The sequence below is a fragment of the Trichosurus vulpecula genome, chromosome 3 (assembly GCF_011100635.1).
Source record: "Trichosurus vulpecula isolate mTriVul1 chromosome 3, mTriVul1.pri, whole genome shotgun sequence".
In the NCBI taxonomy this organism is placed as follows: Eukaryota; Metazoa; Chordata; class Mammalia; order Diprotodontia; family Phalangeridae; genus Trichosurus; species Trichosurus vulpecula.
In genome coordinates, this window is record NC_050575.1 from 132187311 (window position 1) to 132203757 (window position 16447).

The following is a 16447-nucleotide window of genomic DNA, read 5'->3' on the forward strand; positions in this document are numbered from 1 at the left end:
GTTAAGGCCTTCCCCACTTCTCTCCTGGATTATTGCAAGAGCTTCATAAGTGGATTCCTAGCTTCCATTCCAATCTCTCTCTAAGCCATCCTCTGAGCAGCTGCCAAAACAATCTTACTAATGCATGTCTGACCATGGACTCAGGACTCCTTAATAGCTCCCTGTTGCCTCCAGTATAAAATGTTCTTTTTTCTGCTTGGCATTCAAAGCCCTTTATAGTGTGGCCCCAGGCTGCATTTCTGGGTTTATTTCACCTGACTGTAGTTCCCATACTTCATGTTCCAGCCAAAATGACCTACTTTCCCAAAGTTAGCATTCAGTCTCCTGCCTGTGCCTTGGAACAGCCTTTTTTTCTGTGCCTAGAATCACTCCTTCTTTACCTTTCTTCTTAGAGCCCCTAGCTTCATTCAAAGCTTAAGTCATTTGCCATCCTTTTTGGGAGGCATTTCCTAACTCCCTCAGTTGTAAGCACTTTCTTCCTCCTCAAACTATTGATAGGGAGAGCTTGATGTTGTGAAACAGAGTCAGGAGTTGGGGTAGAGGGGGGCTGTTTTTGGAAGGACTTGATTAATGGAACTTGGTCATCTGGTAGATGAGAACATGAGATTAAGGAGATAGATTAGCCTTAATAAGAACGGCAAACTTTTCTGAAACTGGGGAGGGAGGAAGTTAGGCCTTGGGAAGTAGATGGGTGCGATAGAAGCACTAAAATGGTACTGATTCAAATTGATGGCAATGACTTATCCTATTCTCTGAGAAGAGAAGAAGAAACATACCTGCTTCCTTCTGGTAGAGAGATGGGGAACTATGGACATAGAATGTTATATTGCATATTCTGTAAGACAGAGACATTTTATCAGTGGGATTTTGCTCGAATTTGCTCTTGTTATGAGGGAATTTTTAATGGCAGAATATGTTGAATGATTGGAAAAAAGGGCAGAAATAGAAGTTATCAATTGGGATGAGGAACCAGATGGAATATTATATTGGAAGCACCTGTCTGTCATCATTCCCATTATTAAATTTATTTGATTAACTTGAAAAAGGAACATTAAAATTAGATAGGTTTTTTTAATTAGGTGGATTAAGTGATTGAAAACAGAAGGCAATTTCAGGCATGGTGGTGTACACCAGTAATCTCAGGTACTGGGAAGGTTGAGGCTGATGGATCTCTTGAGCTCATTAGTTCTTAGATGCCATGGGCTGTGAGGATTGAGTATCTGCACTAAGTTCACCATCAATATGTTGAGCCCCTGGGAGTGGGGCAGGGGTGGGGGAGTGGGAGTGGGACTGGTTGTCTAAAGAAGGCCAAGCCAACCCAGGTTAGAAATGGAGCAGGTCAGAGTTCCTGTGCTGATTGATACTAGGATCAGGCTCATGAGTAGGTAGATGGGGAGACCCAGTCTTAACAAAAAAGAAAAGAAAAGAAAAAGAAAGAAAGAAAGCAAAAGAAAAAAAGAGAAGGCTTAGAATAAGTCAATAAATAAACATTTATTAAGCACCTACCATGTGCCAGGTACTGTGCTAAGTGCTGAAATATACAGGGTGTCCCTAAAGTCTGAACACATAGGGGAAAAATGTGTATTTTGAAATATTTGGAATATTAATAGACCTTAGCCACCTTGACTTCTTTTTCTGGGGTATGCTAAAGAAGGTTTCCTCAATGAAAATCACAGAGGCAGCATACTTGATTGAATGCATAAAGAGTGAATGTGCTAAAATAGACGGCAATGTGGAGTTATTGCATCGAGTTCACATGGAATCTTGCAAAGCACATCAACTTTTGCATTGCAAATGATGGAAATCACATTGAAGATGTTATTTGTTAATATTCCAATTAAATAAAATGTTGTTGAAAATTTCATTCATTTCATTTCTTGAAAATATGCATTTTTGCCTATGTGTCCAGACTTAGGAACACCCTGTAGTTTTTTTGGAATTAAGTTAAAGACTCAGCAGAAGAGAAATTAGGGTTACTTTTCAGAGAGGGCCCAGGACAAGTTGAGAGACCATAGACTGTAGTGGGCTAGGTCTTGTAGTTTAAGACAGCCTTCTATTGAGAAAAGGCAGAAGAACAGAGCCTTCTTCTTAGGAGTATTTTGTTTCTGTTCTCTAGGAAATCCATGGTCTCACTGGAGTGGATGTTTCCTTCATGGATTGGAATCCCATTCCCTCCATTCCTTAAAGAGTTTCATTAGTAGCTGTAGCAAATACATACATACATCCCTGAGAGGTAAACATTCTGGCGGATGAGCCCCTCCACATTTAGATAGCTTAGTTCTCAGATGATAGATCTATTCATTGTGAAGCCTGTCATCAAATCTTTTCTGTCTTGTCCCTGCATTAAAAACCCAGTGTCAGCTCTATGCCACAAGAGGGGAGCAAAGGAATTATAATAAGACCAACTCAAACATCCCTAGTATTTTAAAGTTTACAAAGTACTCTCTTCACAAAATCCATGTTCATTTTACAAATGAGGAAACTTAGGATCAGAGAGGTAGCATAGTGATATGTCTAGCAAATCATAGAATCCTGGACCCTTAGATTTTGTAATATTGCAAAGAAGAAATTGAAACCCAGGGAACAGAAGTGGCTTGCCCAAGGTCAAATAGCTAGTGGTCAAGCTATGATTTGAAGCTTGGAATTATGACTCCAAGTGCAGTGGTTTGTTATTCATTCATTCACCTATCTGACTGTCTGTCTGTCTGCCTGTCTTTATACACTAAAGATAAAGTTGTATCTATAACTCAGGTTCCTTATGCCACCAGTTTATCGACCATGCCATGCTTTCTCTAGGCAAGGGACATAAAAAGAAGGTGGATGGATCTGTGAGCTCATGGTGGACCCCACTCATCACCATGTCACACATCAGTATTAACCTGGGACCTGCATAGAAGCAACTGGAACTAAGAGTCTGATGCTTTAGGGAGAATCAAGTTCAAAGTTATCTCCTTGAAACTCTTTGCCTTATGGCTCCCTAATTTGTTCAAAATTCCCCTGGTTCTGAATCTCCGCCTGTCATGTGCTTTTTGCATCTGCATTTGACCTCAGATCTTTGGTTCTACAGACACACCGTACCTATCTGGACTAACTTTTGTTCTGCTTAGTTCCCTTGGCCTTTATCTCCTACACCCTAGGCAGGGATTTAATTTCCTTCTGTCCAGTGCCTTTCTAATTACCAGCATGTGTTTCTCCTGCCATTGGCAAGACCTTAGAATGGGCACCAAAAACAAACTTAGAAATTTTGCCTACCTCTGTGCCTGCTTCCAATAGGTTTTTTGGAGATCAGTGGCAGGGGCTGACTTTTGGGACATCCTATATAGTGGAAAGAGCTCTGGTCTTGGAGTCATAGGACCTGAGTTTGAGACCTAACTCTGATACTTACTAGCTGTGTGATCCTGGGCGAGTGATTCCATTTTTTTTCTAGGCCTCAATTTCCTTATTTATCAAATGGTGGCAACACCTGTACTACCATCCTAACAGGATTATTGTAGGAAAAGCATTTTGTAAAATGTAAACTATTGTAGAAATGAATTAGTAGTCATAGCCCTTCACTCAAGTCCTTTGGTGCCTCAGCATGTATGTTTTGAGGTCATTTTACCCTTAGACCCTAAGCTCTAGAAAGTACAATCAACCTGGGAAAGTTTCCAGGATGGGCCTGGGTCATGTTTGTCTGTTGTCCAAAACCCAGCCAAGCTAAGTGAGTGGCTTACCACCAGTGGATAAGCCACCAGGGGATATGTTTTTCTGGCTACAAAAACTCGTGTAGACCCATCCACTAAGGTGCAGAGAGAGAGGCATGATTTACTTAAGTGGAAAGTGTATCTATATTGGTGGCATACAGAGTCTTGAGATATTTAAGCAATGAATAAATGAAGATAGTATTTTTGTGGACCTGCAAAAATTTGTGGTGGCCTGATGCCCATCCATAGACCATAGTTGGGAAACATGATCTCATGATTTTCGAGTTGGAAGTGAACTTGGGGCCATCTAGTTGAACAAAAATACTTTCTATAACAGCCCCACAAGGTCACCCATCTTCTAGTTTTTTTTTAACTAAATTTTATTTTATTTTCAGGTCCAAATTCTCTCTCCCACCCCTGCCATTGAGAAATCATGAAAAACAAACCCTTGCTACAAACATCTAGAGTCAAGGGAAAAAGCCCAACCCTGCCCCCTACTGTATGCCCCCCCCCAAAAAAAACCTTCCACATTGGCTATATCCAAAAACAAAAATAATATAAACCTCAATCTCCACTCTGAGTTTTTCCGCTGTCTGTTTGGAGATGAGTATCATGTTTCAACATGAGTCTTCTGGAATTGTGGTTGGTCATTTTGTGTATCAGTGTTCCTAAATCTTTCAAATTTGTTTGTCTTTTGTTGTTATTGTTGTTTATCCTTCCTTCTTGAAGAGGACCATGACATCAGGAAGGTGATACCATGATTTACAAGTGAATTGGATTTAAGTGAGGGAGGGTTGTGCAAAGTCACAGCCTCACTCCTCCGGAGCCATCTGGGTCCAGTGGCAAGATATAGATTAGGATGACTGGAGATGGCCCCAGATGCAGTGGGAGATCTTGGCCCTTTTAAACTAAGGTCTTTCCCAGGTCTCAGTTTGACTGAGGCAACGCCCATTCAGGGATTAAGGCTAGAAAAGAAATGAAGCAAAGAATGGCCTTTTTTTTTTATCTAGACAAAAAGAAAAATATCAGCCTGGGAGGGGAGCACTCTGAGTCCATCAACTGTCTATTTGGAGGTGGGTATCATGTTTCAACATGAGTCTTCTAGAATTGTGGTTGGTCATTTTTGTGTATCAGTATTCCTAAGTTTTTCCAAGTTGTTTGTCTTTTGTAATATTGTTGTTATTGTATACATTGTTCTCTCAGTTCTGCTCACTTCACTTCTCATCAGTTTATGTTGTCTCAGATTTTTCTGAAACCATCTCCCTCATTGTTTCTTAAAACAAAGTAGTATTCTACTGCATTCATTTACCATAATTTGCTCAGTTATCCCCTAAATAATGGACAATCCTTCAATTTCTAATTCTTTGTCACAACAAGTAGAGCAGCTATAAATATTTTTTGTACACATGGGTCCTTTTCCTCTTTCTTTGTTTATTTTGGGGTCTAGACCTAGTAATAGTATCACTGGGTCAAAGAGCATACTCAGTTTAATAGCTTTTGGGGGCATAGTTCTAAATAGCTTTCCAGAATGGTTGGATCAATTCATCACTCCACCAACAGTTCATTAATGTACCTGTTTTCCCACAGCTCCATAGCATTTGTCATTTTTCTTTTTTTGTCAGCTTTACCTATCTAATGAATATGAGATGTTACTTCAGAGTTCTTTTGCTTCTCATTTCTCTAATTATTAGTGAGTCTTCACTTTGGACTTTCCTCCCTTCCCCATTTTTAAGGGAACTGAACATAGGTGAGAGACCAAAGACCTGAGAGGAGACTTTTTGGATGCTTTACAGGGGTAGGACACTAGAGTATTGGCATATTCCACCAGAGGCTAACTAACTTATTTCCCAAGGGATGTCAGTAACTGGAAGCAAGGGTACAGTTTGAAGTGAAAGTTCTTAGACCAAAAGTTTTTGTTCTTTGAGGACCTGAAACAAGTTCCAAATAGCTAGTAGTAGAGGCATGCTGTAGCTGCATATGCTTTTAATTACATGGTCCGAGGATAAAAGAACCACCCTACCAAGTAGTGGGAGTTCCTGAATAAGGGTTCTAGAGAAAGAAGAACTTTTGAGCAGTGTCAGCTTCAGGTTGCCTCTCTAGCAACTTCAGGTTTAAATATTCTGGGACCCAGCTTTCTAGAGACTGAAGGGTGAGTACCTTGAGTAGCACCAACTTCTTGGGAAGAAGTGATCCTGGGAATACTAAGAGACATGGCCATGATATAGAAAGAGCTTAAGACCTAGTCTTTGCCTTCCATTATCACCATGAATCATCTGGATAGAGCTAGTAGGATGGGAAGGGGTTTGCCTCTCTAGAATCCCTTCCTTAGGCTACTACCATAAGGCTGATGGCCTATATTTAACTTTGGTGTAAAAGTAGGAATTGCCAGAATGTTGGGGGTTGCTTCTATAACCCATGAAATTTGATTTCCTTTTTTAAAGGCGTCCAAACCACAATATAACACTCTGAATTGGGGTACTACAGAGCATCCTGGTGGGAATATGGGACTCACTGAAGGAGGAGGAGAATTATACTGATTATTGGGGGTTATTGTAGGTACTTTATGTATTTTATACATTTTATACCTTATAAGAATTATTTTTTTTGAATATTGGCACAGGAGCTAGAGACCATTTCCCCCACATCTGTGGAGATGGAGAGACTTAAGCATGAACAATTTTCAAGCCATATTCTTTTTCCAGAGTTAAAACTATGGGGGCAAAATGAGTCAAAGATATATGAATTGAAGAACTACCCCATGATTGAACATGGCCTATGTAAATCCAGAGCTTAGAGATCCTGGACTATGGATTGAACCACATTGAGCTAAAAATTACCTCGATAGCTTTACTGCATTGACCCTAAGCCTGACTTCTCTGGCTAAGCAAGAGTCGTGTTCTGATCCTTTTTCCATTTGACAGTCCTTAACATACCTAAATGGACTAATTATGTAACCCAACTCCACAGATCTTCTCTTCTCCAACCTAAATATCCTCCTTTCCTTCGACGGATCCTTTTGTGGCCCACTTTCTCATCCCTTTAAGGCACCTTCTTTCTGCCCCTCTTGACCACACGTATTCCAATATGTTAATGGTCTTTCTAAAATGTGGTTCTGAGAACACAGGACACACAGGACAGTGGAATTAGTATCTTCTTTGTTTTGGATCCTTTCAGTTTACTCGAGAATTGTGAGGCTTCTGAGCATCTGTTTTTACTGGTCAAACTAACAAGACAGCTTGATGCTCACTAGCTAAGTAGCGGAGGGCAGTCTCTGTGAGCTTCATGTTCATCACTGATAAAATACAACTGTAAGACTCACATTGCCTTCCTTTCAGGACTTTTGTGAGGAAAGCGCTTAACAAAACTTTAGGATCCTCCAGAAGGTAGGTTACAATGAGTGCTCATAATAGTTAGCATTTAAATGATGCTTGAAGGTTTGCAAAACACTTTAAATGTGTTATTTCATTTGACCCTCACAACGATCCTGAGAGGTAGGTGCTATTGCTCCCATTTTACAGATGAGGAAAATGAGGCTGAGAGAGGTTAAATGGCTTGCTCCATGTCACAGAAATGTCTGAGGCACGATTTGAACTCAGATCTTCCTGATTCCAAGGCCAGCCATCTATCTGCTATGCCCCCTAACTGCCAAGAGGCTGATTGCTAAACCACAATGCTAGTTTGTCAAAGGGGCAGGTAGGTGGCACAGCAGATAGAGCGCTGGGCCTGAAGTCAGGAAGACACATCTTTCTGAGTTCAAATCTGGCCTCAGACGCTTACTGGCTGTGTGACCTTGGCCAAGTCACTTAACCCTCTTTGTATCAGTTTCCTCATCTATAAAGTGAGCTGGAGAAGGAAATGACAAATTATTCTAGTATCTTTGCCCCCCAAACCCAAATGGATTCATGAAGAATTGGACATGACTGAAATGACCCAACAGTGACAGTGGAAAAGATATACCTGCAAAAACCATAATAATAACAATTCAAAATTTTCTTTTATACCCAGATGCAGTGTAAATTGCATGAGATTTAGAGTCAGAAGGACCGAGCTCAATCTTGGCATTGTCACTTGCTGTGTTACTTCCCTTCTCAAGACATCAATTCCCTCCTCTGTAAAATGAGCAGGCTGGGCGAGGTGATTTCTAAGGTTGATACCAGATCCAAGGAATATAACTCCGGGGTGATGTGTGACCCATTACAAGATTAGTCTCATTCAATCCTTTGCTTTTCACCAAGGGTGTGTTCACTCAGAAGACCAAATCACTAAGTCACAAGGTTTCTTGGTGAATATAGAGTTGGAACAAAGAGAATTGGATATTCTTAAGGGATATTTCCATAAAGTCATGGTAGCCTGATAAATTTCCTTTTCCATTCTAGGGATATTTCTGTCTTAAAAGCCATAATCGGTTGTCTAGATGCATTGACACATTGTTACTCTTTGGTTCTTTTCTGAGATTCCATTCCGTTCTTCCCATTTACATTATCATTTACACGTACACGGCGCACATTCTAAGATTTCTAAGTGAATTTCACTTTAGTTCCATGTTGAGCTTTGAGTGATTATTGTTTTTATTATTATTGCTGTTCAGAAATGTCACTCTCAGATCAAAATGGGCTAACGGGATGGATGATAATGGTAACATTTCTCGAGTGCGTTAAATTTATGAAGCTCTTCCTTTACAATGACTCTATGAGGGTAGGTAGTGCACACAGTATTATCCCCATCTTACAGGTGAGGACATTGAGGTTCAGAGAGGTAAGGTGATTTACCCAACGTTATACAGCTAGGAAACTGCAAAACTAGGATGGTGTAGTAGTAGTAGTAGTAGTAGTAGTAGTAGCAGCAGCAGCAGCAGTAGCAGTAGTAGCAGTAGTAGTAGTAGTAGTAGTAGTAGTAGTAGTAGTAGCAGTAGTAGCAGCAGCAGCAGTAGCAGTAGTAGCAGTAGTAGTAGTAGTAGTAGTAGTAGTAGTAGCAGTAGTAGCAGCAGTAAGAGTAGTGGTGGTGATGGTACTACTACTACTATTATTACTGCTGCTACTACTCTACCAATAGTGATAATGATCATAATTGGCAATTATATATCGCTTTAAGGTTTGCAAAATGCTTTATAAATATCTCATTTAGTCCTTACAATAAACCCGGGAGGTTGGTGCTACTATTATCCTCACTTTATAGATGAGGAAACCAAGGCAAACAGGGTTAAGTGAACCTTCTCAGGATCACACAGCTAATAATTGTCTGGAGCCAGGTTTGAGCTCAGGAAGATGAGACTTCCTGACTCTAGGCCTGGCACTCTATCCACTGTGCCACCTAGCTGCCCTGAATCCTGAGTTTACAGATGAGGAAACTGAGGCTGAGAGAGGCTATGTAACTTTCCTTGGGTCACATAGTTAGTAAGTGTCTGAAGCTATGGTTCAACTCAGGTCTTCCTGACTCCCAAGTCCACTGCTTTACCCACTGTGCCAATTTCTTTTTTTTTTTAAGAACAAAACCGTTGTATTTCTGCTAGTAGGTACAGAGGATTTTGTAATACAGATGGATATTATGGATGGCAAATAATACAAATATACTTTATTGCGGAAAAAAGTTTACATAAGTAACAGGACACTTTGCTTAATCTTGTTAATCTTGCTTAATCATGTTACCAAACAAAAACAATGCCACTTTAAGCACAGACATCCTCTTCTTCAACGTGTATTTGGAGATGTGAAGACAGCACTTGGTTTTAAAAAAAAACCAAAAACCAAAATGACCTCATGTTAAGACCTGGTCACCTAAGTGCAAACAATGTAGAATGAATTCACCATACATAGTTCTGATACTACCTCTAGTAAATTTGTGGTGTCTCTGTGTTTTGAGAGCTATGGAACACATCCCTTTGCTCGCCCTCCTGGAAGGGCTGCTGTATCACAGTCTAGCTTGAGTTCTCGGCAGGCGGGACTGAAGAGGAATGTCAAACAAGTTTTACAAACCATTTAGAGTGAACTGCCAGTGTTCCCTTTTAGTTCATTAAGAAACAGGTAACAACAGAAAGACACTGCTTAGAAATTATTCTTCTCACTTTGGTGCAAATCTTTTTTGTTTTTATTTATGATTTATGCACTCGTCTGATTCATACACTTACAGTACAAACTCTAGTAACCTGCCGCAAAGCATTAAAGCACAATATGCCTATTATTCCTTAGGCATGTGCATTTTTCAAGTTTTAATATTTATTCTTCTACATCCAGACTGTGTCAGCCGTTCTTGAATATAAAAAAAATATAAATGGAGTAACTATATTCCAAAAATGCAAATGCTTATAACAACCATGTTACTAGGGGGAAGGGAATTTTCAGAAAAGGAAAAAAGCAAACAAGTTCACTTGGAGGGAATGTGGTTCACGTCTTTGGATTAAAAAATAAACAACAACACAAAACCCCCAAATTTTCCCCAGAGAAGTTGGTCATTATGGAATTTCCGCCAAAGGGACCTTAACAACCCCATTCCAATATTTAAAAATCTACAGCTAACAGGATGCCATTAACTGGCAATTAGCAGTCAGAAGAGAAAAGATGTCTGTAGATATATCTTGCAGCATAGCATCTTTAGCTATTGGTTGATCAATAAAAACCATTGGTACACCAGAAGTGCTATTAAAGATAAGGGTAGGGGAGAGGGCTTTCATGGCTAGGAAATTTTCTAACCAGTACATAAGTTCTAGGACATATCTCTTTCTCTTTATTTTTTTCAGTGTTAAAAATAACTGAATTTTAAAAAAAATCCTACAAGTAGATACAGTCACGATAGGAGGTTACATGGCAAGGACCACACCAAAAGAAAAGCATTAAGACAATGCTATTGGTTCAATAGTATTCCAAGAGGCTAGAAAACCTGTTAACTTTGAAAGCCCTAGTAAAATACTGCACTTGTTTATAAACCACCTACTTATAAGATTGTACTTTGAATCTTTTTTTCTTTTCATTTCCTCTTTTTTTTTGCATGTTACAAATGGAGAATTTCACATCCAGCCTTGAGTATTTTGCATTTCTTTGCCAATCTTGTAGCTGAGTATCTTGTTCCAGTCGATTTTGGTGCGTGTGACGGGAAGCTGCTGGCGCAAGGCCTTGAATGTGGTGTCTGATGTTGTCTGATAGTTCTCACTAATCGCGGTCTGATACTCATTTTCGGCATGTTCTATGATTTTAATAAATTCCTTGGCAGTTTGTAATCTTCAGTAACAGTTATTGAATCCTGTGACTAACCAACTGAACATTGCCATCTTCATGTAATGGACCTGAATCTTTAGCACTCCAACCACCTGAGCTGTAGATGTTGTGTTGGTAAACTTCCACTCTGATCTCCAACAACCATTCCAGAAGTTTTTAGGCTGAAACTGGTAACTCTCAACACAGGCAATAATAGTCTTCTGGCCACCTATAATTTTAGCATAAACAGTACAGAAGTCGTTGGAATAGTGATCTTTCGTATAGGCCTTTAATGCACTGTCACACGATTCCCTCCATGACTTCAGAGCTCCATCTATATCTTCAAGTTGGGGGGGGGGTCACTTGCTTCTTTCCGCAAGTGATCAAACTTAAAGAAAACTTTATTTCTTGGATCTAAAAATCTGCCACTACCCAGGTCACCATGTTCTGTAATTAAGACCTGGTCATCATATCCTTCTACCTTCACTGGAGTGAACTAATCCACATTATACTGTGCAAATGCATGAGCTGCCCCTTCCCTGAGAATATTGTCATTGTTAAGTAGTAACCAGACATCATGAAACACTTCATTAAATTCTCCTGGGGGAGCATGAGTGATGAGCTTGGCAGCTATGCATACCTTCTCCTCATCTGACACCCGATCCTCTAAGTCAGCCATCTTGGGCTGCTCTCTGTGCCAATTTCTTTAGTTCAAGTCTTCCTAGAACATGAGGTCTTGCCCCTTTTTGAGGGGTTCAGGCTTACCAAGAGAACCCACTTTATGGAGTACAAATAAGTCCTTTCCCCCTCCATGCTCAGCATTGAGAAATTTCCTCTCCTCCCTATCAACACCCTCCATCCCAATTTCTCTGCCTTTCCCTTGCTCAGCCAGCTCCATGATGAAATGGGCAGCAGCCTGGGGGAGTCTTTGTAGATACAGAAAGGGCAACCATAAGATGCATGGAGTTAATTCTGGTTGTGGGTGTATTCAAGCATCATAGGGAGGGATCTCTTCTGGTTATTCATACGTAACTTAGGAATAGTTTACTTAGTTTACATAATGGTTTCTCAGTGTTTAAGGGACTTAACTGAGGACTCCAGGTGAGAGTGGTACATATTAAGGTTTTGTAGTGGTCTGGAACCTTCAAGATCTAGTCCAACCCCCTCATTTTACTCATAAGGATACTAGAACTTAGGTCAAGCGACTTGCCCAAGTGATTATGGCTAATGTCAGAACTAGCATTCAAATTTAAGGCCGTTCATTCTGTTTCCAATATTCTCTCCATACCATGTTGAGCTGGTAGCTCAAGAACTGGAGAACTCCATGCCAGAGGAAAGTAGCTGGGAGCTAGGAGCTATTGGTAATTAAAATTACCTGAAAACTCAAATCTACCAGAGAAGGAACGGGGTGTGGCAATATGAGAAAGACTCTCATGGTAGACCATGCCAGGCTGAGTGGGAGCCCTAAAAAGGTTAATAATTTGGTGAACAAAAGTAGTACTGCCTGGTACTCTACTTATAGGTGGAGCTGTCTCTTATGGAATCTGGTGAAAGAAAAAACTGGAGTTCTCTAAGAGAGGAATCCCTCTTCTTTCCTTCTTCTCTCGTTCCCGCTCATATCCTTCTTATCCTCCCTCCCACACCTCTGTCTGTCTGTCTGTCTCTGTCTGGAGTTAGTTTTGGTTGTGGTTAGTGGAATATTCAGGCATCTTAGGGAGGGATCTCTTCTGGTTATTCATATTCATATTCTCTCCTTCTCCTTCCCTCCTCCTCTTTCTTCCCCCTCCTTTCCCTTCCACCTCCCCTCAAAAATTCAACTACTTTAAAGTAGTTTTTCTGTTTCATTTCAATCTACATGGTCTCCTTCAAGTTCTCTTACCCCAGACATGGGCTCTCTCCTTTATCAGCCTAACTTTTTTTTCAAGCCTTTGCTTTCTACATGAAGCTTTTCGTGAACCCCTAACTCTAGAAACCTGCTAGAACTCTGCTTTGGGTCCATGGCTTTTTCTGTCAATATTTATTTTTGGTCCCAGTCCATTTACAATATGCTGCCAAAATAATCCTTCTTGTTAAAAAATCTTCAATCACTCCCTATTGCCTTAAGATAAAATACAAATTCCTTTTTCCACCCCCCAGTTGAACTCTGTGCTATTTTGACAATGTTCTCATGCTACTTTTGAGTTGTACATTCTGTGTTCCAGCCCAAGTCCACCACTAGCTGTTCTCTGTTGTTTTTTGTGCTCTCCTTGTTCTGGATCTGCTCAGGCAGAGTCCTTCATGACTAAGATACATAGCCTTCATGAACCACATGTCAAAATCATTTCTATTCTTGAAAGCCCGGTTCAGGGGTCACCTTTTCCAAGAATGTTTCTCTGATGGGCTTACGTATTGTATCCCAACAGTGGGACATAAACTCCTCGAGGGCAGGAACTGCCTCACTTCTATATTTGAATTTTTGGTGCTTAGTGCATTGCCTGCACATTTTCCTTGTTGTTGTTCAGTCGTTCCAGTTGTGTTCAACTCTTCATGTTCCCATTTGGGGTTTTCTTCTCAAAGATACTGGAGTGCTTTGCCATTTCCTTCTCTAGCTCATTTTACAAATGAAGAAACTGAGGCAAACAGTGTCATGTGACTCGCCTAGGGTCACATAGCTATTAAATGTCTGAGGCCAAATTTGAACTCATGTCTTTCGGACTGCAGGACTGACATTCCTACACTGCACCACCTAGCTACCTCTTGCCTGCACATAGTAGATATTTAATAAATGCTTGTTGATTGATGCTCTCAGTTAAGCCTAATCTATCCTTCTTCTTTTTTTCTATGTCATTTTGTCTTGATACCGTCTTTCACCTCCTCATATTGTATTTTACAGGTTTCTTCGGGGCAGGGACTTTTATTTTTCATCTTTGTAGCTTCAGCCTAGATCAGTGGGTCTGATAAGCATTAAATCCTTGATAGGCAGGGGTTTAATGAATTGAATTGGGTTGAGTTAGGGTCCCCATCTGGCATCCTTCAGTCTAGTGCTCCTGCAGTTCAAGGACTTAAAAATACAAGATATCTTAAGTAATCTGTCCCCTCTTGATCCTGGAATAATACTTTTCTCATACCTCCCCTTATCATGGAGAAGAATGGTGATACAATGGGATGTTGGCCCAGAGTTTGAATCCTGGCTCTACCAGTCATAGACCTAGAGCTATAAGGACCTCAGAAGCTATCTAGTTCAATATTCTCATCTTTAAGATGAAGAGACTGAGGTCCAAGTGGCTTGCCCAAGGTCTCATAGGTAACGTCAGAGGTAGGATTTGAACCCAAGGCCACTGACTCTAAAGCCAATTCTTTTTTTCCATTGCATCATACCTGGGTGTCATTGAGCAAGTCACTTCTTTCTGGGCATCTCCTCTATAAAATGAGGTAGCAGGATTAGATAATTTCTGAGGCCCCTTCCAGCTCCAAATCTGTCACCAGTCTATTGCTGTTTATAGTATTATCTGTATTTGTGTCTTATTCCCTTCCTGGACTGAAAACTGCATGAGGAGGACTGTATCATAGTTAAATTTTATCTGCTGTGCTGCACACAGTAGGCATTTAAAAAGATGCTGAATTGAATTGAATGTACATCCTCATATGCCGTGCTGCTTTTTACACTGTATTATCTTACATTGCAGTTATCTCTCCATGTGTCAGTCATGTTGCACTACTGGACTGTGAGCTCCATGAGGTCAGGGCCATGCCTTATTGAAATTTTCTATTTCCCTTAGCACCAAACAGTTTTCTCTCTATACACAGTAGCGGGCAGAATGTTTTATAGGTTTTTTAAATAAATGTTTTTTATAGCATCTTATAAATGTTTTTTAAATTAGAAGGTCCCTCTAAGAGACCTGCTAATGATTTATACATGCGTATTATATAAATGAATGTTTATTACTACTGCTACTACTCCTATTCCTCCTCTTCCTCCTCTTCCTTCTTCTCCTCTTCTTCTTTTCTTCTCCTCTTCTTCTCCTCTTCTTCTTTTCTTCTTCTCCTCCTCCTCCTCTTCTTCTTCTTCTTCTTCTTCTTCTTCTTCTTCTTCTTCTTCTTCTTCTTCTTCTTCTTCTTCTTCTTCTTCTTCTTCTTCTTCTTCTTCTTCTCTTTTTTCCTCCTTCTCCTTCTTCTTGTTCCTATAATAACTTGAATCATGTGGGATTTCACCAAGCAGCGGGTTTTTGTTTGGCTCTTTAGCTTGTATAAGTTAGCAGGCATCTGTGTGCCAGGATTTGATGTGGCAGTTGAATAAAAGTCATTTATTTAGCCATCATGTTAATTGCAGGCTTTTTTGTCCCTTCCATTGAATTGATCCCAGGAATCCCAGAGTGTTTGCAGACATTGGCAGATGTGTATGTCAACTTTTGTAATAGGTCATTGCACAGATGAGCAGTAGTCCTGGTGTAGAGAAGTTTCCCTAGTCAGTTTTATGTTCACTTTCTAAGATTTTAGAGAATGGTTCAATGCCACATATTGTCACCACTAGAAATTATAGTGAGAGATCAGAATGAGTCACCCATATTTGACGTTGTCATAGCTCCAAGGCCTATAGATGCATTTTTGTATAATTTGAGGGTGAAGGAGGACAGGGCATGATGGGGCAGAGAGGTCTCAGTGAGGCTGAGAGCCAGGAAGACCCAAAGGGAGGAGTGAACTTGGTGAAGATTAGAGGTGCTAAAATATAGACCATGGCACCCCCCTGCCCCACCCTCACCCATTCCATGAACTTCAGTGACTTCCTATTGCCTGTAAGACCAAGTATAAATTCCTGTTTGGCATTTAAAGATCATCACGACCTGGCTCCTGTATGTCTTTCCAAGCTGCTTATAATTAATTCTCCTCTACATACTCTATGTTCTGGCCTTCTTGCTTTTTCTCAGGACACCAGACATTGCATTTCCATTCTCCCATGCTTTTGCAAAGGCCATCAATCACCTATGCTCAAATGCACTGCTTCCTCAGCTTCACCCCTTAGAATTCCTCAGCATAAGCAGCACCTTCTTTAGGCCTTTTTTGGTCCTTCCAGCTGCTAGTTTTTTTCCCCTCTAAGGTTACCTTGTGTCTGTTCTGTATATACCTATATATGTAAATGTTGCTTGTTTCATTAGAAGGCTCTTGAGAGAGAGGACTGTTTCTGATTTTTTTTTCTATCCTCAGCACTTGATATAGTATTTGGAACATAGGAAATGAATGCTTGATAAATGCTTGTTGATTGATTGATTGTGAAAATATGCTTAACCTGCCTTTCTTTTCCCGTATTTTCCTTTACCACTCATCTCTTTCTTTAACTTTTCCAGGAATTCTTGTTGGGTTTGTGTCCAATTAGCAATTTTCTTTTGAGGCTTTGCTTGTAGCTATTTTTACATTGTTGCCGTCTTGTGAGTCTATGATTTGGTCTTCCCTGCCACTGTAGTAGCTTTTTATGGTCAGGTTCTTTTGTTGTTGTTTGATCATTTTACCAGCCTCTTTCTTGACTTTGAACTTTATGTTAAAGTTGGACTCTGCTCACCTGGGGATGGGGAGGCATCTTCCCAAGCTTCAGGCTTTTTCATG

General features: G+C 40.3%; 1 protein-coding gene and 1 pseudogene across 1 annotated transcript in view; one reads left to right on the plus strand and one right to left on the minus strand.

The window, feature by feature from the left end:
* The window catches only part of RALGPS1 (Ral GEF with PH domain and SH3 binding motif 1), a 573263-nt gene that overhangs the window by 38434 nt on the left and 518382 nt on the right, over positions 1–16447 (plus strand). The window lies entirely within an intron of this gene.
* LOC118842960 lies at positions 10654–11549 on the minus strand (annotated as a pseudogene).